Source organism: Bufo bufo, chromosome 4 (assembly GCF_905171765.1).
Source record: "Bufo bufo chromosome 4, aBufBuf1.1, whole genome shotgun sequence".
Taxonomy (NCBI): domain Eukaryota; kingdom Metazoa; phylum Chordata; class Amphibia; order Anura; family Bufonidae; genus Bufo; species Bufo bufo.
Genome location: NC_053392.1, coordinates 321,408,636 through 321,433,330, shown reverse-complemented (window position 1 = coordinate 321,433,330; position 24,695 = coordinate 321,408,636).

Genomic DNA, 24,695 nt, shown 5'->3' with positions numbered 1-24,695 from the left:
TCTCGTTGCAGCTCTGGGACTAGCCGGTTTGACGCACATCCCTTGCCTGGCGCATGTGCTGAATTTGGTGGTGCAGAAGTTCATTCGCAACTACCCCGACATGTCAGAGCTGCTGCATAAAGTGCGGGCCGTCTGTTCGCGCTTCCGGCGTTCACACCCTGCCGCTGCTCGCCTGTCTGCGCTACAGCGTAACTTCGGCCTTCCCGCTCACCGCCTCATATGCGACGTGCCCACCAGGTGGAACTCCACCTTGCATATGCTGGACAGACTGTGCGAGCAGCAGCAGGCCATAGTGGAGTTTCAGCTGCAGCACGCACGGGTCAGTCGCACTGCGGATCAGACCCACTTCACCACCAATGACTGGGCCTCCATGCGAGACCTGTGTGCCCTGTTGCGCTGTTTCGAGTACTCCACCAACATGGCCAGTGGCGATGACGCCGTTATCAGCGTTACAATACCACTTCTATGTCTCCTTGAGAAAACACTTAGGGCGATGATGGAAGAGGAGGTGGCCCAGGAGGAAGAGGAGGAAGAGGGGTCATTTTTAGCACTTTCAGGCCAGTCTCTTCGAAGTGACTCAGAGGGAGGTTTTTTGCAATACCAGAGGCCAGGTACAAATGTGGCCAGACAGGGCCCACTACTGGAGGACGAGGAGGATGAGGAGGAGGTGGAGGAGGATGAGGATGAAGCATGTTCACAGCGGGGTGGCACCCAAAGCAGCTCGGGCCCATCTCTGGTGCGTGGCTGGGGGGAAACACAGGACGATGACGATACGCCTCCCACAGAGGACAGCTTGTCCTTACCTCTGGGCAGCCTGGCACACATGAGCGACTACATGCTGCAGTGCCTGCGCAACGACAGCAGAGTTGCCCACATTTTAACGTGTGCGGAATACTGGGTTGCCACCCTGTTGGATCCCCGGTACAAAGACAATGTGCCCACCTTACTTCCTACACTGGAGCGTGATAGGAAGATGCGCGAGTACAAGCGCACATTGGTAGACGCGCTACTGAGAGCATTCCCAAATGTCACAGGGGAACCAGTGGAAGCCCAAGGCGAAGGCAGAGGAGGAGCAAGAGGTCGCCAACGCAGCTGTGTCACGGCCAGCTCCTCTGAGGGCAGGGTTAGCATGGCAGAGATGTGGAAAGGTTTTGTCACCACGGCACAGCTAACTGCACCACCACCTGATACGGAACGTGTTAGCAGGAGGCAACATTTCACTAACATGGTGGAACAGTACCTGTGCACACCCCTCCACGTACTGACTGATGGTTCGGCCCCATTCAACTTCTGGGTCTCCAAATTGTCCACGTGGCCAGAGCTAGCCTTTTATGCCTTGGAGGTGCTGGCCTGCCCGGCGGCCAGCGTTTTGTCTGAACGTGTATTCAGCACGGCAGGGGGCGTCATTACAGACAAACGCAGCCGCCTGTCTACAGCCAATGTGGACAAGCTGACGTTCATAAAAATGAACCAGCCATGGATCCCACAGGACCTGTCCATCCCTTGTGCAGATTAGATATTAACTACCTCCCCTTAACAATATATTATTCTACTCCAGGGCACTTCCTCATTCAATACTATTTTTAATTTCATTTTAACATTATATTGCGGGGCAACCCAAAGTTGAATGAACCTCTCCTCTGTCTGGGTGCCGGGGCCTAAATGTGTGACAGTGGCCTGTTCCAGTGGTGGGTGACGTGAAGCCTGATTCTCTGCTATGACATGAATACAGATTCTGCGCTGACATAAGGCCAGATTCTCTGTTACGGGACCTCTCTCCTCTGCCTGGGTGCCTGGGCCTAAATGTGTGACAGTGGCCTGTTCCAGTGGTGGGTGACGTGAAGCCTGATTCTCTGCTATGACATGAATACAGATTCTGCGCTGACATAAGGCCAGATTCTCTGTTACGGGACCTCTCTCCTCTGCCTGGGTGCCTGGGCCTAAATGTGTGACAGTGGCCTGTTCCAGTGGTGGGTGACGTGAAGCCTGATTCTCTGCCATGGCATGAATACAGATTCTGCGCTGACATAAGGCCAGATTCTGTGTTACGGGACCTCTCTCCTCTGCCTGGGTGCCTGGGCCTAAATGTGTGACAGTGGCCTGTTCCAGTGGTGGGTGACGTGAAGCCTGATTCTCTGCTATGACATGAATACAGATTCTGCGCTGACATAAGGCCAGATTCTCTGTTACGGGACCTCTCTCCTCTGCCTGGGTGCCTGGGCCTAAATGTGTGACAGTGGCCTGTTCCAGTGGTGGGTGACGTGAAGCCTGATTCTCTGCTATGACATGAAGACAGATTCTGCGCTGACATAACGCCAGATTCTCTGTTACGGGACCGCTCTCCTCTGTCTGGGTGCCGGGGCCTAAATGTGTGACAGTGGCCTGTTCCAGTGGTGGGTGACGTGAAGCCTGATTCTCTGCTATGACATGAAGACAGATTCTGTGCTGACATCAGGCCAGATTCTCTGTTACGGGACCTCTCTCCTCTGCCTGGGTGCCGGGGCCTAAATGTGTGACAGTGGCCTGTTCCAGTGGTGGGTGACGTGAAGCCTGATTCTCTGCTATGACATGAAGAAAGATTCTGCGCTGACATAAGGCCAGATTCTCTGTTACGGGACCGCTCTCCTCTGTCTGGGTGCCGGGGCCTAAATGTGTGACAGTGGCCTGTTCCAGTGGTGGGTGACGTGAAGCCTGATTCTCTGCTATGACATGAATACAGATTCTGCGCTGACATAAGGCCAGATTCTCTGTTACGGGACCTCTCTCCTCTGCCTGGGTGCCTGGGCCTAAATGTGTGACAGTGGCCTGTTCCAGTGGTGGGTGACGTGAAGCCTGATTCTCTGCTATGACATGAAGACAGATTCTGCGCTGACATAAGGCCAGATTCTCTGTTACGGGACCGCTCTCCTCTGTCTGGGTGCCGGGGCCTAAATGTGTGACAGTGGCCTGTTCCAGTGGTGGGTGACGTGAAGCCTGATTCTCTGCTATGACATGAAGACAGATTCTGTGCTGACATCAGGCCAGATTCTCTGTTACGGGACCTCTCTCCTCTGCCTGGGGGCCGGGGCCTAAATGTGTGACAGTGGCCTGTTCCAGTGGTGGGTGACGTGAAGCCTGATTCTCTGTTATGACATGAAGACAGATTCTGCGCTGACATAAGGCCAGATTCTCTGTTACGGGACCGCTCTCCTCTGTCTGGGTGCCGGGGCCTAAATGTGTGACAGTGGCCTGTTCCAGTGGTGGGTGACGTGAAGCCTGATTCTCTGCTATGACATGAATACAGATTCTGCGCTGACATAAGGCCAGATTCTCTGTTACGGGACCTCTCTCCTCTGCCTGGGTGCCTGGGCCTAAATGTGTGACAGTGGCCTGTTCCAGTGGTGGGTGACGTGAAGCCTGATTCTCTGCTATGACATGAAGACAGATTCTGTGCTGACATAAGGCCAGATTCTCTGTAACGGGACCGCTCTCCTCTGTCTGGGTGCCGGGGCCTAAATGTGTGACAGTGGCCTGTTCCAGTGGTGGGTGACGTGAAGCCTGATTCTCTGCTATGACATGAATACAGATTCTGCGCTGACATAAGGCCAGATTCTCTGTTACGGGACCTCTCTCCTCTGCCTGGGTGCCGGGGCCTAAATGTGTGACAGTGGCCTGTTCCAGTGGTGGGTGACGTGAAGCCTGATTCTCTGCTATGACATGAAGACAGATTCTGCGCTGACATAAGGCCAGATTCTCTGTTACGGGACCGCTCTCCTCTGTCTGGGTGCCGGGGCCTAAATGTGTGACAGTGGCCTGTTCCAGTGGTGGGTGACGTGAAGCCTGATTCTCTGCTATGACATGAAGACTGATTCTGTGCTGACATGAAGCCAGATTCTCTGCTATGGCATGAAGAGACTGATTCTCTGCTGACATGAAGCCAGATTCTTTGCTATGGCATGAAGAGACTGATTCTCTGCTGACGTGAAGCCAGATTCTCTGCTATGGGACCTCTGTCCAATTGATATTGGTTCATTTTTATTTTTTTTATTTTTATTTTAATTCATTTCCCTATCCACATTTGTTTGCAGGGGATTTACCTACATGTTGCTGCCTTTTGCAGCCCTCTAGCTCTTTCCTGGGCTGTTTTACAGCCTTTTTAGTGCCCAAAAGTTCGGGTCCCCATTGACTTCAATGGGGTTCGGGACGTAGTTCGGATCGGGTTCGGATCCCGAACCCGAACATTTCCGGGAAGTGCGGCCGAACTTCTCGAACCCGAACATCCAGGTGTTCGCTCAACTCTATCCGTCACTGGACCTCAGTGTCTTTACTGTGAGTGAGGAGACTGGTGCCCTGTGGTGATGCAGGGAGAGGTTTGACTTACCCTCACAACACCATTAAGCAGGTCAGTCAGCAGCAATCTCCTTTCACTGGATTCACCAGACGTCTGGACTCAATGCTTGTCTTTGCCAGCAAGTCCCTCTCTCAGCAGGTGTGATCTTGGGTGAAGCAAGTTCTCTCAGCAAGGTTCTATCTCTGTGCTGCAGTCTCTCAATGCCAGACACATGTCCTCTCTCTGGCTGAGCAAGTCGTAACTTCTAGAAATCTTCCAGGACCTCCCTCCTCAAAGCATTGCAGGAAGTGTCCTTTCAGGACCTGCGATAATGTCACCATCCATGTGACTGATTTCAGCAGGTCATGTGATTAATGCTAAATGTTTTATTAACAGCATACTGAGTCCATCTGCCATCTACTGGGCATTTCAGATAATGCAACCTGTGTAACTTCACAGGGTTACATGCTCCCCCTTGAAAATACTTGCCTTCCACTGGCAAGTCCTAGCCAGGGGCTTAACAATATTCAACAGAAAAATGTTTAACATACATACAGTACAGTTAGCACAGTAACATCCTAGCTAGCTAGTTATCTAGGGTAAAGAGTCACTAACATTTACCACTTCAGCTAGTGCATGTAGGAAAGTGGCCATTTTAGATGCTGCTTGTGTCAGCGGGGTATAACTGGGCTCTCCTATATTATCATAAACTAGGGCCCTAGGGGGTTGCCGCACTCTGGTGCTGTGTCTCAGTTCTCGCTGTGGGAGAGGATCTTGGGACATCAACTGTGGAACTTCGACTCCTGCCCTCGAAGAAGAGTCTCTAAGGGAAGTTCCAGGCACAAAACATGGACTTTCTGGATTCAAACTTGGAGAACTTTGTGACCCAGGAGAGGTTCCGGGACTTTGTGAAACCACAGGAGTTAAAGGAGGCAATTGCTGTGTTTCTTCTGCGGGTGATGACCACCACTGATCCTCTGCACTGGGAGTTCCCGGGGTCTCCTCTGCCCTATTTCCAGGACTCTCTGCTGGGTTTTCCTCCAGTTCTTCACTACTCTCTTCCTCTTCATCAGCATACACAACTGGAAGCAGATGGTTTCTATGCCAAGCGTTTATTCGGCCCTCCGGGCCCCTAATGTTGTACACTGGCAGTCCTTCCAGTTTGGACACAACCTCAAACAGGGTATCTTTCCATCTGTCAGCCAGTTTGTGTTTTCCAGGCACACCTAGATTCCGGAGAAGAACTTTATCCCCTGCTTGAATCTCCCGATATCTCACCTTAGAATCATACCTTCTTTTGTTCCGTTCTTCCATTTTTGCCGCAGCTTGGGTGGCCAACTCATAGGCCCGATGAAGGTTTTGTTTGAGTTTCCTCACATATTGAAAGTGTGAAGTTGAATCTGTTCCATCAGGAGACACTCCCAAACGGACATCTATCGGCAATCGAGCTTCTCTTCCGAACATTAGGAAATAGGGTGAGAACCCTGTAGATTCATGCCTTGTGCAGTTGTATGCGTGGACCATGGCTTCCACATGTTTACTCCAAGACCGCTTCTCGACTTGTTTGAGAGTCCCTAGCATATCTAGGAGGGTCCTATTGAACCGTTCTGGCTGTGCATCACCCTCCGGATGATAAGGCGTGGTTCTGGACTTCTGCACCTGCAACATGTCCAACAGCTCCTTGATCAACTTACTCTCAAAGTCTCTACCTTGATCAGAGTGTATCCGATTGGGTAGTCCATAGTGAATAAAATACTTCTGCCAAAGGACTTTGGCTACAGTCACAGCCTTTTGATCTTTAGTGGGGAAGGCTTGAGCATATCTGGTGAAATGGTCCGTTACCACCAGCACATTTCCAATTCCCGCTGTATCGCTCTCAATGCCGAGATAGTCCATACACACAAGATCCATGGGTCCCGTACTTTTCAGATGACCCATAGGGGCAGCTCTCACAGGCAGGGTCTTCCTCTGGATACACCTCCTGCATGTCTTTACATGTTGCTCGACATGTTCCCTCATGCGAGGCCAATAGAACCGATCTTGTACTAGGCCATAGGTCTTGTCCACCCCGAGATGCCTATGTTGATCGTGGAGAGCTCTCAGGACCATGCCACGGTATCTATGCGGTAGTACCAATTGTTTTCTGTCAGGGTGATCATGATACTTCACGACCCTATAGAGTACTCCATCTTCGAGATGTAGTCGGCTCCATTCTCTTCGGTATAATTCTCTTTGACTCACAGGTAGAGAAGTCAGCAATTTAGGATTCTTAGTCTTTATTGCTCTGATAACTATCCCAATATACCAGTCCTGCGCTTGAGCCTCCTTCTTGTCTTCTGTGGTTATACTGGACCACTGTTGAAGCATGACTGGAGCATGGAACACCTCAGGCACGGCTTCTGGAGAGTGGCTAATGGAGTCTATCCCTCTTAGCTCGGCAAATTCTTCTTGACCCTCGGCCACCACATACATCTGACAAAAAGCTCCTACCCCCGGCCCAGGAATCTCTTCCCACTCCTCTTCTTCTTGGTGAGGAGGGAGTCTAGGTCTGCGGGACAGGGCATCTGCGCTGACATTCTTGGGCCCAGGCTTGTACTTCAGGCTGAAACTGTAGCTTGACAAGGCAGCCAACCACCTATGTCCTGTGGCATCCAGCTTAGCTGTAGTCTGGATGTAGGTAAGTGGATTGTTGTCAGTCCTTACTTCGAATGTTGCTCCATAAAAATAGTCATGCAGCTTATCCACGATGGCCCACTTGAGTGCCAGAAATTCCAATTTATGGACTGGATAGTTCTTCTCTGCACCTGTAAGACTTCTACTTATGTAAGCCACCGGCCTCAATCCTTCTGGATAACTTTGGTGCAGTACACCCCCTAGGCCTTCCATACTGGCATCCACATGGAGGATATATGGTTTCTCAGGGTCTGCATAAGCTAAGACAGGAGCTTCTGTAAGTCTCTTCTTCAATGTCAGAAAGGCATCTTCACATCCTGAAGTCCATTTCTCTCCAAAGGGGTCTTTAGGATATGGTGCCTTAGCACCCTTTACGTCAGAGGTAATCTTCAGTAGGTCATGTAACTCTCGAGCAATCTTTGAGTAGTCTTTCACGAACCTTCGGTAGTAACCACAGAATCCGAGAAAGGACCGCAACTCACTGATGTTATTTGGTCTTGGCCAATTCAACACTGCTTCAATTTTAGCAGGATCTGTGGCTACTCCTTCAGCGGAGACTATGTGCCCCACATAAGTGACAGAGTTCTGGGCAAATCGGCATTTGTCCACTGATAGCTTCAGGCCTTCAGCTTGAAGTCGATCCAACACCTTTAGAAATCTTTGTTCATGCTCCTCTGGTGTCTTCCCGAAAACAATTAGGTCATCTAGATACACTAGACACTCTTTGGGATTCATATCCCCCACAGTTTTCTCCATCAGTCTCTGAAAAGTAGCAGGAGCTCCTGTGACTCCCTGTGGCATTCTGGTAAACTGGAAGAACCCCAAAGGGCAGATGAAAGCTGTCTTTTCCTGATCCTCCTTCTTCATGGGTACCTGATAATAGCCAGACCTCAAGTCAAGCACACTGAACCACTGGCTGCCAGATAGGGCGTTCAGAAGATCCTCTATCCGGGGCAAAGTGTACTGATCTGGCACAGTCCTCTTGTTCAGAGTACGGTAGTCCACACATAGCCGAACTGAACCATTCTTTTTCCTCACTACCACAATAGGTGAGGCATAGGGGCTCCGGGACTCTGTGATGATGCCTGCTCCTTCCATCTGCTGGAGTATGTCCCGGACATCTTCCACATCTCGAGGGGGTATTCTTCTTGACCTTTCCCTGAAAGGAGTAGGATCAGCAAGTCTTATAGCATGGGTGGCACTCCTAGAACACCCCAAGTCCATCTCTGCTCTGGAGAACACTCCCTCTCGGGTGGCCAGTTTTGAACGAAGGCTGTCTTTCCACTCCTGTGGTAGAGGAGAATCTTCTAGATCAAAATCTAAAGGTGTTTTCACATGATCCTTCTTCTCTGCACTCACAGACATGATGGACGAAACTTGATCTAAAAGGTGTATCACACCAATCTTCTGATGACGATCAATCCGGATTTCTGTGGGGGTTAAATTCTGTACCATCACAGGAAAGCTCCGACACCACCTTTTTCGCCAATCTTTTACCTCAGGTATGAGAGTCCACCCCTTCTTCTGATCCTCTTCAGGCAGAGACTCAATAAGGTATTGTCCAGTTCCCCCCAACATTTCATGGTGCATTGAGGCTATGGCTCGTAAGGTTTTGGTCTCACCAGGCTTCACAAATACAGGTTCTGTTCCTGAATAGTGGCACGACCCTGGTTTTGTTTCAAGGGCTAGTCGTCTACACTCTTTTGCTAGGACAGGGCTGACCTCCATCAGTCGGTCTAAGGAGACATCTCCCACTTCTGTCAGATAGGCCTTGAATACATCCTGTACCATCTTTGCATTAGTACCCAATATTATTGGGGCACACACTTTCTTGGCTGCAGGGCATATCAAAGCTTCCAGCTCCATAGGACATATCATCCCAGTGTTTAACTGGGGAATAGTTATGGTCACTTTTATGCATCCCTCCACAGGTTGAGCTTGAGACCCAACGCCCCATAGCTGAAACTCTCCTGCAGGTTCCATAGGAATGTGTTTCAAATGACGTTCATAGAAGTCTCTGTAGATAATGGTGACTTGAGAACCTGTATCTAGCAATGCTGAAGCATGAATTCCTTCTACTTGCACTTGTATCAAAGATTTAGGCCCAATCTTGGCCCCTACAGATAAACTATACGTAACCCGGATCTTCCTTCGCTTGTAAGACCTGGTCATTTGAGTCTCCCCGAGCTCGGTTGCCAGCACCTCCACATCCACGGAATTCGCAGGGCACTCCCGCTGAAAATGCCCTGACTTTCCACATTTAAAGCAGTCCCCTCGGCGGGGTGAATCCTCAGGAAACAGTTTTTTCTGAGTCTTCCTGTGTTGCCCCCCACTTCCAGGGGGAGGATCTGCTCTCTCTGATGGTGATTTGCATAAGAGCTCCAATTCAGCCACCTTCTTCCTAAGAGCTGACAGTTCTGTATCCTCTTTCTCCTTCTGTAAGGGTGGACACGTCTGGTCTTCCAATCTCCTGGCTGTATTTATTAATGTGGAATAAGGCAGAACTTTATCATCCAACTTGGCTCTCAACAGAATCATAACTGGATTATTGGTCAAACCACCTCTCTGAATTTGCTTAGATAGCCGAGCATCCAACTCAGAGGCAGTGACTGCTCCTTTATGGAATAACTTTCCAAGCGATAGCTGTAACCGGTTGATATAGTCAGTGGCTTTTTCATGCTCCTTCTGTTTAGTGGCTAGGAACTTAACCAACAGATCATCCAAATCTTCTGATTTCCCATAAGCATCCTGTAAAACTTGTAGATAGTCGTGCACAGTAGCTTGCCCATTTACTCCCTTGTACAGTTTTATCATGTCTGTAGCGGGAAAACGAAGACTCTCCACCAACCGCTGTTTCTTTATGGTATCCGTACAAGACCATTCCTCCAACAACTGCATAGCATTATCCTTCCAGACCTCAAAAGGCTCTTCTCCTGAAGGAACAGGCTGATTCCCAGAAAACACCTTTAGTTTGCGGTAACTATGGGTGTGGTTTGCCGTCACTATGGCTTCTGAGAGTTTCTGTAGTATATCCGATACATCACTACCTCCTGTAGGTAGGGTGCGTACTTCAGGGTTGTCTGATTCCAGTAATGCTGTAGATGGATGAGATTCTGCTTTAGGAGTAATCATCCCCTGTCCTCTAGGAGGATGGGCAGCTTGTTTAGGAATGGCTCCGGCCTTTCCGGAGATGGGAGTCAGGAGCTTAGAATAATTTTCTGTGACATAATCTCTCTGTTCTAATTTAAAGGGTTGTTGCAGTGAGACCCTTTCTTTCTTATCAAGGAGAGTGTACACTAAAGAGCATCCTTCATCCGGGGCTCCATATAAATGAATGTTGGTAGACATCTCATGGTCTCCCAAGTCCGTATGACAATATATTAACATGTAAGTTTGGCCTTCAGAATCCTGCAGGATATCCCTGACGGTCGCCATTTTTATTCCCAGTCGAATTTCTATACACAAGATGACGTGATTCATCTCACAGCAGGATGGAACTTTGCATAACATCACAGCTTGCTGTAATGGTACATTTCTTTGCTGGGCCCACTCTTTTGCAAAGGAGGGAGTGGGCCGAGGATTTAACCTATTCTCACTAGTTGTACCCCAATGAATCTCAGCAGTGCCTAAATATGTAACGGGGGTTTGAGGGCGCCCCCTAGTGTCTTTGGGGTTCATAAACCTAGTTAACTCACTATGCCTGACAGGCGGATCCTGAGCCTCCGCTATTTGGGAACTGGGGTACATGTCTGCGGCAGTGCCTCCACCCAGTGGAGCATCCGGGGTAGGGATGTGGGGTCCCACTGGGAACATACTTGGTGCAATGAGACTGACACAGCCTAACTGGAACTAACTTTATATAGTGCGTAACAAATGAACCAACATACATAGGAAAATACAATAGAGTAACACAGATAACAATGTAATGTGGATGTTTCCTCACCCACCCACCAGCACACCTGCGTCCCACCCCCTTATCTTCGCCCTAGTGGCCGTTGGTGCACATAGGAGAGTTGGGGCCCTAATAAGTCCTGCTCCGCAGGGTCACTGAAGCAGCCTGAGCTGTGTAATGTCCGTCACTGGACCTCAGTGTCTTTATTGTGGTGAGGAGACAGGTGCCCTGTGGTGATACAGGGAGAGGTTTGACTTACCCTCACAACACCATTAACCAGGTCAGTCAGCAGCAATCTCCTTTCACTGGATTCACCAGACGTCTGGACTCAGTGCTTGTCTTTGCCAGCGGTCCCTCTCTCAGCAGGTGTGATCTTGGGTGAAGTAAGTTCTCTCCGCCAGGTTCTATCTCTGTGCTGCAGTCTCTCAATGCCAGACACATGTCCTCTCTCTGGCTGAGCAAGTCGTAACTTCTAGAAATCTTCCAGGACCTCCCTCCTCAGAGCATTTCAGGAAGTGTCCTTTCAGGACCTGCGATGATGTCACCATCCATGTGACTGATTTCAGCAGGTCATGTGATCAATGCTAAATGTTTTATTAACAGCATACTGAGTCCATCTGCCATCTACTGGGCATTTCAGATAATGCAACCTGTGTAACTTCACAGGGTTACACTTACATGGTTTACTCGGCTAATACTAACTTACCTATATTTCAAATTTATTTGGTTTCCTGTTGTCATCTTTCCCTTAAATAAACTGCTAATGTAACATAGTAATAGGCTGAAAAAAAAGACATAAATCCATCCAGTTCAGCCTCTTATCCTGCAAAGTTGATCCAAAATCTCTAGAAATCTATCAACTATAATCTGTAATATTATTTAAAGGGCTTCTGTCACCCCCCCCAAAAGTCATTTTTCATTTTTGGGCTAATTAAAATCCTTATAGTGCGATTATTCAATATATAGTGCTCTTACCTTTTTCTGTGGCTTAGTTTCTTTAAAAACCGCACTTTTATAATATGTTAATTACCTCGCTACCAGCAAGTAGGGCGGTTACTTGCTGGTAGCCGCCGCATCCTCCTTTCAAAAAAACGCCCCCTCCTCCTGTTGATTGACAGGGCCAGCGAGCGCTCTCCTCCTCCGGCTGGCCCTGTCTGCAATTCAAATCCCGCGCCTGCGCCTTACGTGACTTCATTCGGCGCAGGCGCTCTGAAAGAAGGACGCTCGCTTCCTCAACACTCCCTCAGTGTGCCTGCACCGATTACGTCACCTCTAAACCCGAAAGAGAAGACGTCATCGGCGCAGGCGCACTGAGGGAGTGCTGAGGAAGCGAGCGTCCTTCTCTCAGAGCGCCTGCGCCGAATGAAGACATGTAAGGCGCAGGCACGGGATTTGAATTGCAGACAGGGCCAGCCGGAGGAGGAGAGCGCTCGCTGGCCCTGTCAATCAACAGGAGGAGGGGGTGTTTTTTTGAAAGGAGGATGCGGCGGCTATCAGCAAGTAACCGCCCTACTTGCTGGTAGCAAGGTAATTAACATATTATAAAAGTGCGTTTTTTAAAGAAACGAAACAACAGAAAAAGGCAAGAGCACTATATATTGAATAATTGCACTATAAGGATTTTAATTAGCCCAAAAATGAAAAATGACTTTTGGGGGGTGACAGAAGCCCTTTAACTCCAGAAATACATCAAGGCCACTCTCAAACTCTTTTAGTGAACTCACCATCACCACCTCCTCAGGCAGAGAGTTCCATAGTCTCACTGCTCTTACTGTAAAGAATCCTCTTTTGTGTACAAACCTTCTTTCCTCTAGACATAGAGGATGTCTCGTCGTCACATTCACAGTCCTGGGTATGAATTAGTGTTGATCAAATTGAGCTTCGGATCCTAGATCCAAAGTCGATTTAAAAAAAATAAATAAATTTGGTACTGACTTCGGATCCATGTTTTAAAATAGATGATGGGAGAGATCTCTGTACTGAACCCTGATATATTTATACATATTAATTAGATCTCCCCTCAGTCGTCTTTTTTCTAAAGTGAATAACCCTAATTTTGATCATCTTTCTTGTACTGTAGTCGTCCCATTCCAGTTATTACTTTAGTTGTCTACCTTTGTACCCTTTCAAGCTCTGCTATGTCTTTCTTTCTTACCCATTACTGTACATTTGTGGTCTAATGATTTAAAGTGGTAAAACTATGTTCCCATCACATGAATTTATGCCCCTTTTGATGCACTTCATAATATTGTTGGCCTTGGCAGCAGCCGCTTGACACTAGTTTGTACAATTAATGTTTCCTCATTTGCTGCATAACATATTTCAACATGACAGAATATGTCTGGATAACAGTGGAAAGCGTGGTAAAATGAATAAGATATATCTTGCATAAAAGGTTGGCTAAAAGTAAGTGGCGTACCTTCCATGGAGGCAGATCATGCAACTGCTATTGGGCCCGTTGTAGGGGCCCAGTGCTATACTGCTTCTCCTGTTCCAGACATGAAGGGGGAGCTCAGTGGAAAAAGATTGTATAACTTTCGCTGCAGTCAATGATAATTATATACATTCTTATGCAGTAAGCTTCCCCTATTGGCGTCCTCAGGCATCCACTTTTGTAATATATCATTTAAGAGGGAGCCGCAATTTTAGCTATAATGGGTTTTATCAATGTATTTATGCCAGTTTTGTTGTGTAACTACATTGAGCATTATAGTGTTTAGAATGAGCTCCATATTTATGAAGCACCTGATACACTTTTTCCAACATAGAAGTTGGCTAAAGTGGGTATGGCAGAAGGTGACTTCTTATTACAATTTTTAATTCAAAATTTATTTTTAATAAAAAAGGTAAATCTGTCAGAAATCTGGAGAGTCAAATTTGTGTTTCCCATTGCCTGGGCGTAATAGTCGCACATGTAGTGGGAAACACATAATAACCAATACAATACATTGGCAGTTTTCACAATATGGCAATATCTTACCATAAAAAAAAAGCCAATGCTTTCCAAACAATAATACATGTAATTTATAGACGTTTCATTTACAGTACATACTTAATAACAATACCTATTCTGCCTCCCAAGGACAATAAACAGGCATTGAATTAAGATGTCAATCTTTAAGCCATTCCCTCCCCCCCCTCCCCACTTTATGTATGTATTTTAAGTTTGTCTTCACTAGTCATTCTAGATAACTTATATTATCTGATGATGAAAGAAGGGTTTTACACCCTGAAACATTTACGAACGCAGCATCTGACAGGTACAACGATGGGGAGCGGAGCAATCACCACTCTCTGTCATTGCACCCACTTCTTAAAAAGAAATGCATTTCGTAATGAAGTAATTTGTCACAAAGCAGAGATTTATTTATTTTTTATTCGGCGAAGCAGCTAAATCTAATTTTTTAATACTTCGCTCATCACTAATTCTGGAACTCTATAAAATATAAATGAGTGCTTGCAATTATAAAGATATATGATGATATTAATCAGCACATTATTTTAAGACAATTTAATTTGATGAAGTATTATGTATTAAGTAACAATTCCCTTTCTTTTGACAAATCAACCATTGGGTTGCAAGGGGCCGCCAGTACATACTGTTTTTGGATGTCTCTTGTCTATATTTGCTCTAGGAATACAACGCTAGTTCACAAGATTGTATGTCAGAAATAAGACAAACAATATTGGATGATATTTCCTTTTTGGATATAGCACTAATGATAAAAGCATGTGTTTTTGCGACTGCTATCACTTATACTAAGTGTATATAGTAAGTATCATATGCCCATGGAAAAAAAAAATCACAAGTTGCTTAACATGTCATGCCTAAGTGCCCTCAGCCCAAAGTCAACAGCTGTCATTCTTCTTTGGGAAGATCATTGACCCACTCCCACAGTGAACTTCTTCAACATCACTGAATTTGAATGCAGTGTTCAACACTATATATTGATTAAATGCATTGCTATATAGTATTAAGAGAAGAAAGACATTTGTAGGTTTATCAAGATGTATGCTATGATACCTAGACATGAGCTTAGTACCCAATTAGTCAAGCATCTAGCATATGTGCCTTTAGCATGCACCTCTACATACCTACAATGTCATCTCTTTTACAGTGGTGTTACATTTCCAGCGCTTGGAATCTCAGTACTTAAACTATTTTGTCTATGCAATTTACACTCACTGTACCATTAACTATTAATACCGTGGGATACATTTAGAGTTACTGAACACTCTGAATTATTCCAAACATTTTTCTTTTCTGCATCCATGTACTTTTTCATTTAAAACAAAGCTTGCTGTTGATGACCCAATATTTTCGATGAGCAAAGAATATTCAGATTAACTCACAACTGTGACACTCATTTTTGAGCAAATGCTTGAGCATCTACTGAGAGTCCTGATTAGTATACAGTTTGTAATGCAATTATCAATAATAAGATGTCAGACTGTGAAACTGTTGTTATATCAATGATTAGTAATATCTAATCAAATAAAATATGCCACATTTCCCTGTCAATTACAATCATTTTAGTTGATTGCATTTAATTCTTTTTTAGATTAGCTTTTCATAGGCTCATTACTGCTCAGATTCGTAACCTTTATTACCTGTTGCCTTGCTACAATTGCCACTGCCATGGTACATTCTATCAAGCTGGTGCATGTAAGGAACCAGTTCGTTTTTTTGATTGCCTGGCAACTTGTTTTTGAAATGCCCAAAAAATAATGCTGTTTTGAACCGAGAAAGAAAAAATATATACTTTGACCCCAAGCTATAAAATTTTAAAATGTACTATAAATGTAAGGCTACACGGCGACATTTCATGTAATGCATTTCAATGGTGTTGCAATGTAACATGCTGCAACTGTGACGCTACAGTTGCAAGAAATCCATCCAAGTAGAACAAATATCACCACAACCTTTGTGTCACACAAAACCTTTTGTTTCTCCATATTGGCTTCCACTTCAAGTGCTTATGGATATGGGGCTTGCTGGGTGATTTAGTTCCATATGACTACTTGCTGGCTAAGTTTCTCCTTTAGCAGTCCAGTACCTTATGTGCAAAATTCAGACTCAGACCTGAGCAGTGCCGGCTTTTGCTTCAAGCACTAATGGATGTAGGTAGTGATGAGCGAAGTTTAAAAAAATTATATTTGGCTGCTTCGACAAGAGATTCAAGAAATTCAATTTGTTCTGAATTACTTTTTGATGAATTGCTTTTCATTGTATGGACTGGGTGTAATGACAGGGAATGGCAATCGTGTCGCCTCCCCCATTCCCGTCATTTAACCCCTCAGATGCTGTGTTCAAAGCTGATCGCAACATCTAAGAGTCACATTCAGCCTATCAGGGGGTTAATCAGGGGTTAAAACAAAGACATTGAAGAAAAGGGCCCCTGTCCCCTTCCTCAGTAGCATATACTGAGATCATGCAGTTTGAATAGGTACTGACAAGGGCTCCACCTCAAGGTATATACCGTGTTATTTGAACTATAAGACACACTTAGGATTTAATAAGAAAAAAATATTTTTCATGAGAACTCAGATCAGACTCCCAATCCTCACCAGACCCCTAAGTCAGACCCCTATTCCTCATCAGACATCAGATCAGACCCCCAAGGTCCATCAGACCTCAGATCAGACCTTCATCAGACCCACAAGCCCCATTAGCCTCAGATCAAACCCCCCCAACCTCTATCAGCCTCAGATCAGACCCACATCAACCCCCCAGTCTCCATCAGTCTCAGATAAGACCCCTATCAGCCTAAGATCAGACCCCTATCAGCCTCACATCAGAACCCCATCACACCTTAAATCAGACATTTAAACTCTGGACGGCACTGCCACTCTTCAGATACAGGACTCACAGATCCCTGGTTTTCTTCTGACTCACAAATATAAAAGCAAAAAGTCAATTCCGAATTGTCAATCCTACTTTGAGCGCTGCAAGTTACGGGTGTGGTGGGTCCTGTTCACACCTAGTTCCACTCTTCACAATACTGAAACCACGCTGCTCTCCAATAACTCCACTCAGACCACTTCAGCATGTGCCAACATTCATCAATACGCCAATTACTGACATTTATCAATATGCCAATTACCAATTTCCCATCTATCACCCGACCAGGGTTTCACCTTCGCTTCGTCAGGGGTGCATGACGAAGCGAAGGTGAAACCCGGGTCGGGTGATAGACGGGAAACCGGTCAAATTGTTTCATATGCCTGTATTCCTCTCAAGTTTGTGAGTATAATAAAAGCTGGTTTGGGATGAAAACATTGCTTCACTATCTTTGCCTATCTGTTCTTGACCAATATAGGAGAGGCGAATAGATGTGTGGCAAGAAAACAGTAATTGGCATATTGATGAATGTTGGCACATGCTGAAGTGGTCTAAGTGGAGTTATTGGAGAGCAGCGCGGTTTCAATATTATGAAGAGTTCTTCTGACTCACGCTGCAGAGTGGGGCCTGGAAGAAGACCAGGGTGGCGGAGTAGAGCTGGCTCAGCACTTCATTCACCGCAACTCACGCCTTCTGCATGCTGATGACCACTTGCATAATTTAGAGTTCTAGAAGTGCTGTTTGCCACAAGGGCACCGAAGAAGATACATGATCCCATACTGTTACATGTAATTAGTTCTTTGATATTAAACTGAAAATAGCTGGAAGTAGATTTAGCTACTGTTATATGTCTAGTAAAGTTCATTGTTTTACAAGCACTAGGACAACAGCATTCCCTGAGAATATATCTGTGAGTAAAGTTCAGAGACCCAGGAGAAGCCCTAGTCCTCCTCAGCTAGTCTGTCCCCATAAATTAGAAGATATAAAGAAGTGCAGAAGCTAAATTCCTGCCACAGTTTTAGAGCTACTAAGCAGACATTCATTCCTGCAAGCTCCAGATTGATAGAGCAGAAGATTCATTCCTGCCAACCATTGCCAAAGCCTGCTGGGACCAAAGCCTAAGACCATAGCTTTACATTGCTTGGATGAATGTTATCTTCAGTAAAGACAAGTTTGAACTTCACCTAAAGGTCTGGATATCAATTTCTGCTGCAAAACCCCTCTATTACGCCTACTATCACTACATTAAATTTATTGCACGTGAGCCAGGAGCCAGGAGTCCAGCCGTACCCAGGTAGGAGACATTGTTGACACCATTATCATCACCATACAGAGACATTATAGGCAATCACACCACTCTGGCATTCCTAACCTGGGGCGTGAGTTGTAACACCTTGAAAGGGTCCTGTGATAGTACTCTGCGCCTGCTGCAATTGGCGTCACGAACAAAATTACAAACTATTTGTCTACCCGTTTCTGGTCACTGCAAATTTGGCATCAATGGAACAGGATTGAACTGTGTGCCAACAGATCGAACTGTGTGCCACACATTTTGTCCGCAGCCTATTGCATTAGGGTGTGCATCCTAAAGCACAAACACACGCCGCGTGCATGTGTATGTATGCACATATATACTATATACACATACACACACATATATGCAGAGTGGGGCCTGGAAGAAGACCAGGGAGGGTGAGTAGAGCTGGCTCAGCTCTTCATTCACCGCAACTCACACCTTCTGCATGCTGATGACCGCTTGCATAATTTAGGGTTCTAGAAGTGCTGTTTGCCACAAGGGCACCGAAGAAGATACATGATCCCATACTGTTACATGTAATTAGTTCTTTGATATTAAACTGAAAATAACTGGAAGTAGATTTAGCTACAGTTATATGTCTAGTAAAGTTAATTGTTTTACAAGCACTACATGTTCCACATCTATAAAAACCAGCAAAACTACTTACAGATATTCCAAATTATAAAAAAGATGGTGACTTTTACGGTGGGAGATACTTAAATATACTTAAATATATGTGTATATATACACACCAGAATTGTGTTACTACACTCCTCTACCCCGCTACTATCTCCTAAGAGCCTTTACCTTGTCATCTGATATGATTTTACATTATGTCATTCACAAATGTGCATAAACCATTTCAAATACACTCTGCATACAGTACAGACCAAAAGTTTGGACACACCTTCTCATTCAAAGAGTTTTCTTTATTTTTATGACTATGAAGGCATCAAAACTATGAATTAACACATGTGGAATTATATACATAACAAACAAGTGTGAAACAACTGAAAATATTTCATATTCTAGGTTCTTCAAAGTAGCCACCTTTTGCTTTGATTACTGCTTTGCACACTCTTGGCATTCTCTTGATGAGCTTCAAGAGGTAGTCCCCTGAAATAGTTTTCACTTCACAGGTGTGCCCTGTCAGGTTTAATAAGTGGGATTTCTTGCCTTATAAATGGGGTTGGGACCATCAGTTGCGTTGAGGAGAAGTCAGGTGGATACACAGCTGATAGTCCTACTGAATAGACTGTTAGAATTTGTATTATGGCAAGAAAAAAGCAGCTAAGTAAAGAAAAACGAGTGGCCATCATTACTTTAAGAAATGAAGGTCAGTCAGTCAGCCGAAAAATTGGCAAAACTTTGAAAGTAAGGGTATTTGACCATGAAGGAGAGTGATGGGGTGCTGCACCAGATGACTTGGCCTCCACAGTCACCGGACCTGAACCCAATCGAGATGGTTTGGGGTGAGCTGGACCGCAGAGTGAAGGCAAAAGGGCCAACAAGTGCTAAGCATCTCTGGGAACTCCTTCAAGACTGTTGGAAGACCATGTCAGGGGACTACCTCTTGAAGCTCATCAAGAGAACGCCAAGAGTGTGCAAAGCAGTAATCAAAGCAAAAGGTGGCTACTTTGAAGAACCTAGAATATGACATATTTTCAGTTGTTTCACTCTTGTTTGTTATGTATATAATTCCACATGTGTTAATTCATAGTTTTGATGCCTTCATAGTCATGAAAATAAAGAAAACTCTTTGAATGAGAAGGCGTGTCCAAACTTTTGGTCTGTACTGTACATACATACAGACAGACCCACACTCATATAATTATCAATCGAAACAAACATTTAAAAACCGTATTAAAACTTTTTTTTATTAAATAAGCATTTAGCAATGTAAACAACTAGTGCTCTCACTAGTTTTCTATTGGCTAACACGGTACCAGACTTTTTCCTTTTTCTTTTGACGCAATGTAAACAAACATTTAACATTTTTTAACTTAAAAACATTTAAAATAAATAAGCTGTCATAACTGTAACAAATATAAGTAAACATTTTTACACAAAGTGCATGGTACATGGGAATTTTTCCTCCTCTTTATGCTCTAGAGAAGAAGACGTCGCACAGAAGATGTTATGGACTTAAATTCTTCAATGACCTTGTTATAAGTAGCCGACCAAGCCAATTCTTGCTCAATATATAATATTATGAGTGCATCCAGGCATTCTTGGGACATTGCACTCCTCAGTTTGATTTTTACATGTGTCAGTTTTGAAAAGGCTCTTTCACATGAACAGCTTGTCATAGGTAACACTGTAAAGCACTGAACACACTTATAAAAAGCATTAAATGTGTTGGATCGATCTGATTCTTTAAACCAATCAAGCCATCCTTGATGGTATTTGTGGTGCAACCTTTAGGAGTAGGTCCATCATACTCCCTTGGCAGTGTTGGCTTCTGCTTCCAATTCATCCACTGACACCTTAAATTTGTTGGCAAGGATTTCTATGTCACCTTTAGGAATCTCCAAACTTAGCAGTTTTCCTACTGCAGTTACAATATCACACGACTCCTGTTCAAATCGTTGGTCAATACCAGTTATCAATGAATCCAGTAGTGGGTAAAATGAAGTTATCCTCTACTGCTCCTCTTTTGTTTCATAGTGATACTGAGACTGTGCTGCTTTATCAAGAAGGACAGAAGGTTTTCTCTTCCTAACTGGGGGAATGGCAATATTATTTTCGGCACACTTTTTTTTCACAGTCATGGAAAATTGACTGAAAATAATCTGGGTCACATCTCATGGAAACCAAGGAGTTGCGCAGGCTTTTCACCACTGTCATTGCAGTAAGCAAGTTAAGAGTTGATGCTTGCAAAGTCTTGCTAACTTTTACCACCATTTAGAGATTAGGGTGCATCATGTGCAGAGCAAAGATAAACTTGAAAGAATTTAATTCACAAATAAGGCCCCTTGCTTTTATTTTAGCATCAGCTAAGCGACTTGATTCAATGATTTCATTTAAAGCCTGTAAAATAACTGAAAAGTTTTCTTTTACTGCAGCCACTGCTTCTGCTCTGCATGCCCACCTTGTGTTTGACAGTGACTTTAGAGTCTTTAACTGAGTTCCTACTTCTTGAGAAATCTTCTCCATTACAGCATGTCTCACAGGACTTCCTTGCATGAAGGCATAAAGAGTCTTAATAATGCAAAAGAAGTCAAACACTGTTCTGTTTTGTCTACATGAGGTGCATGCATCCACTAGGACAAGGTTTAAACAATGTGCATAGCAGTGTACATAGAGTATTTCATGTTTTTTTCCTTTACATTTCATCTGAACACCTGCAGTGCATCCAGACATAGTAGATGCTCCGTCAAAGCACACAGAGATCACTGATGACCAGTCGGTTTTAATAATTTCAAGAACATTTTTTATTTGGTCGAAAATTGACTGAGCATCAACTTTTAAGAGCTTTTGAATTGAAACAAAATGCTCAACTGGACCATGCTGTTCATTATTAAAATATCATACTACAACAGACATCTGTTCATGGTGTCCACAGTCAGCAGTATTATCTGCAATTATTGAGATCATTTTTCCATTTATTGCTGACACAATTTTTTGTTGCACAATATTATGTAAGGCCATAATTAAATCATTCTGGATATGTAGCATTTCGAGGAGATTCTTGCAAATGTCTTTGCATGATAGGATCATATTTTTTTTGTAGATTGACAATATTTAGAAATAAACCTCTCTCGTAGCTATCCGTTTATTCATTGTGACCTCGAAATGGTCTGCCACCTTTTGCCAAACACCGAACAATGTCAATCAGTTGCTGCATTAGATTTCTGTTCTTGCACCTTTCTTCTTCTTTTTATTGATAGATAAACTTTCTTGCTCTCATCTAGTAACACATCAATAGGTTTTCCTTCACTAAAACTTGACCATGCATAAGTGCTCAGCATATGAGATTTTGATTGTTGGTGAGTTTTAAAACATTCATTAGCCCTGTGCCAGTTTCTGAATCCCTTTTCAATAAAGGCTGGATCAGCATGACCTTTTTGTGTTGCATCATTAGAAGAAAAGCAACGGCAGTAGAAACAAAATGCTGCATCTTTTGCTGGACTGTATTCAAGCCACTTGTATTTTCCATACCAATCACTCTGAAAATTCCTCCCCCCCCCTAATTTTAGTTTTCGGAAACATGCTCGGTTTTGGCTGATAAGGGCCTCTAGCTACTCAATTCTGGCATTCAAATATGTTTTGGGGAATGCTACAGACTGGATCATCAGCTGCTATGTTTGATTGCTTTGTTGAAAAAAAGACCTGAACTAACATATGTAATGTCTTCTGTTTGGTCCTGACCTGCCGCTTGGCACTCACTGGAACTACACATTGGTTCAGGTTCATCAGTTTGTATGTCTTATGGCTTTGAATATGAAGTGCTCTGTTCTGAACTTAAAAAAATAACATCCTCAGCTTCATCAAGACTTGATGCTTGTAATACACTGCTACACACTGAGTCATCAATTGGTACATTTTCAGGTACATATCTTCTTCTGCACTTTTATCAGGAACATACTCAGGCACAGTGTTAGCCACCGAGTCTGAGGTATTGTCACCGCCAGCTCTCTGAGAAGCTCTGGCAGATGTTCTTCTGTACCTCTTGCATGATGTTCTTTGTTTTGGTTTCACTTTGTCATCTCTTTTCCTTCTCCCAGCTGTCATCTATTTACACTGATTGCTTCCCTTTATATTCCCTCCCATACTGCCTCACTTTGCGGTTTATACTACTTCCTGGATTGTGTTCACTGCTAGAGGCTGCAACTGCTGGTTCCACAGATAAGTCTTTTTCCTTTATTTGTGTTTCGGTGCTGGCTTGATTCTAGGTGACCCTGACTCCCTCCGTATTAAGTGCAGGGAGTCGGTGTCCGTGTCCCCTCACTATTATAGGGTTTTCAGGTGTCACACAGTCTAGGTACGAGGGCATGCAATTGTCTATCATAAAGATCTTTGCATGGGCATAGCAGTCAGGGAGAGCTCTAGGGGTTTTATAGGGCTCACCTATATGTTCCTTAGTTTGGGATCAAGTCAGTTGGATGTTTATTTATAACTTCCAGTTTTCTGTAACACCACCAGTGACATTATAAACCGCCAATACCGTCTTAAGCATGGATCCAGTTTCAGCCTTGATTGACCGCATGCAGGGTCTTTCACTGGAGGTAGCAGATCTCTGTAAAACTGTGTCTCAGTTTCAGGTGACCGATTCTGCTTGTGTTCATGGAGTTTGTTCCGAGCCTAAGATCTCGCTTCCGGATACGTTCTCCGGGGGTAGTGAGAATTTTGTTTGCTTTAGAGAGGCTTGCAAACTCCATTTTCGCCTACTTCCCCATTCCTCTGGTGATGAGGAGCAGAGGGTGGGGATCATCATCTCGCTGCTCAGGGATAACGCTCAGTCTTGGGCTTTTTCAATGCCGGTGGGGGTACGGCCCCTCCGATCGGTGGATGAAGTTTTTGTAGCCCTGGATATATGATGACCCGGATCATATTGCTCTGGCTGAATCTAAACTGCGTCTTTTATGCCAGGGTAAACAGTCCAAAGAGATATATTGTTCAGAATTTCGAAGATGGGCAGCTGATACTGGTTGGAATGATGCTGCTCTCCGAAGTAAATTTTGCCATGGTCTTTTGGAGGGATTAAAAGATGCATTTGCCTTTCATGAGAGACCTGCCTCGTTGGAGTCTGCCTTGTCTCTAGCTGTTTGTATTGACAGGCGTCTTAGAGAGAGAGGAGAGACCACTCCTTCCTGTCATATTCAGTCCAAGGACAGTGGGGTGGTCTCATTCAGTGCGCAGGGGCCTCAGTCTCTCTCAATCCCCTCTGAGGAGGAGGCCATGCAGCTGGGTTTGCTTGCCCCAATAGTAGAGGATTCAGCTCTCAGAGGAGGGTTTGTTTCTGTTGTGGGGGTATAAATCATTTGGCAAATGTTTGCCCCTCTAGGAGATTCAGGGAGTTTTCTGAGGGTAATAAAGAAACAAAAAGAAAAAAAACCTCTAAAAGCTTTCCATCTGTTACTATTGGCAAGGTTGATGCGGAAATTGAAGGCTTGCTGTTTGTTTGTAGTTCCCGTTTTGTCCTACCTGCCAGGGTGGCACTAGATAGCAAGAACATTTTTTGTGAGATTTTTGTAGATAGTGGAGCAGCTGTCAATCTCATTGATAATCAAATTGCTATAACACTTGTTTTCCAGGTATGCACTTTGGGAAAGGATATACCTGTTTTTACTATCGATTCCGCTCCACTTTCTCAAAAATCATTAAAGGGCATAGTTCACAATATCCGTTTGACTGTGGCTGATGCTTATGTTGAAGATATGTCATTTTTCGTCCTAAGCGGATTACCTACTCCTCTAGTGTTGGGGCTACCCTGGCTCACTAAACATAACCCCACCATTGATTGGCAAGCAAGGCAAATAAATGGTTGGAGTGACTTTTGCAGAGAGAATTACCTCACGGCGTCTCTTTCAGAGGTTTCTACCAAGACTGTACCATTTTTTCTCTCAGAATTTTCGGATGTGTTTTCAGAGAGTGGTGTCCAGGAGCTGCCCCCTCACCAGGAGTACGATTGCCCTATTAATCTCATCCCAGGCGCCAAGCTGCCAAAATCATGTTTATA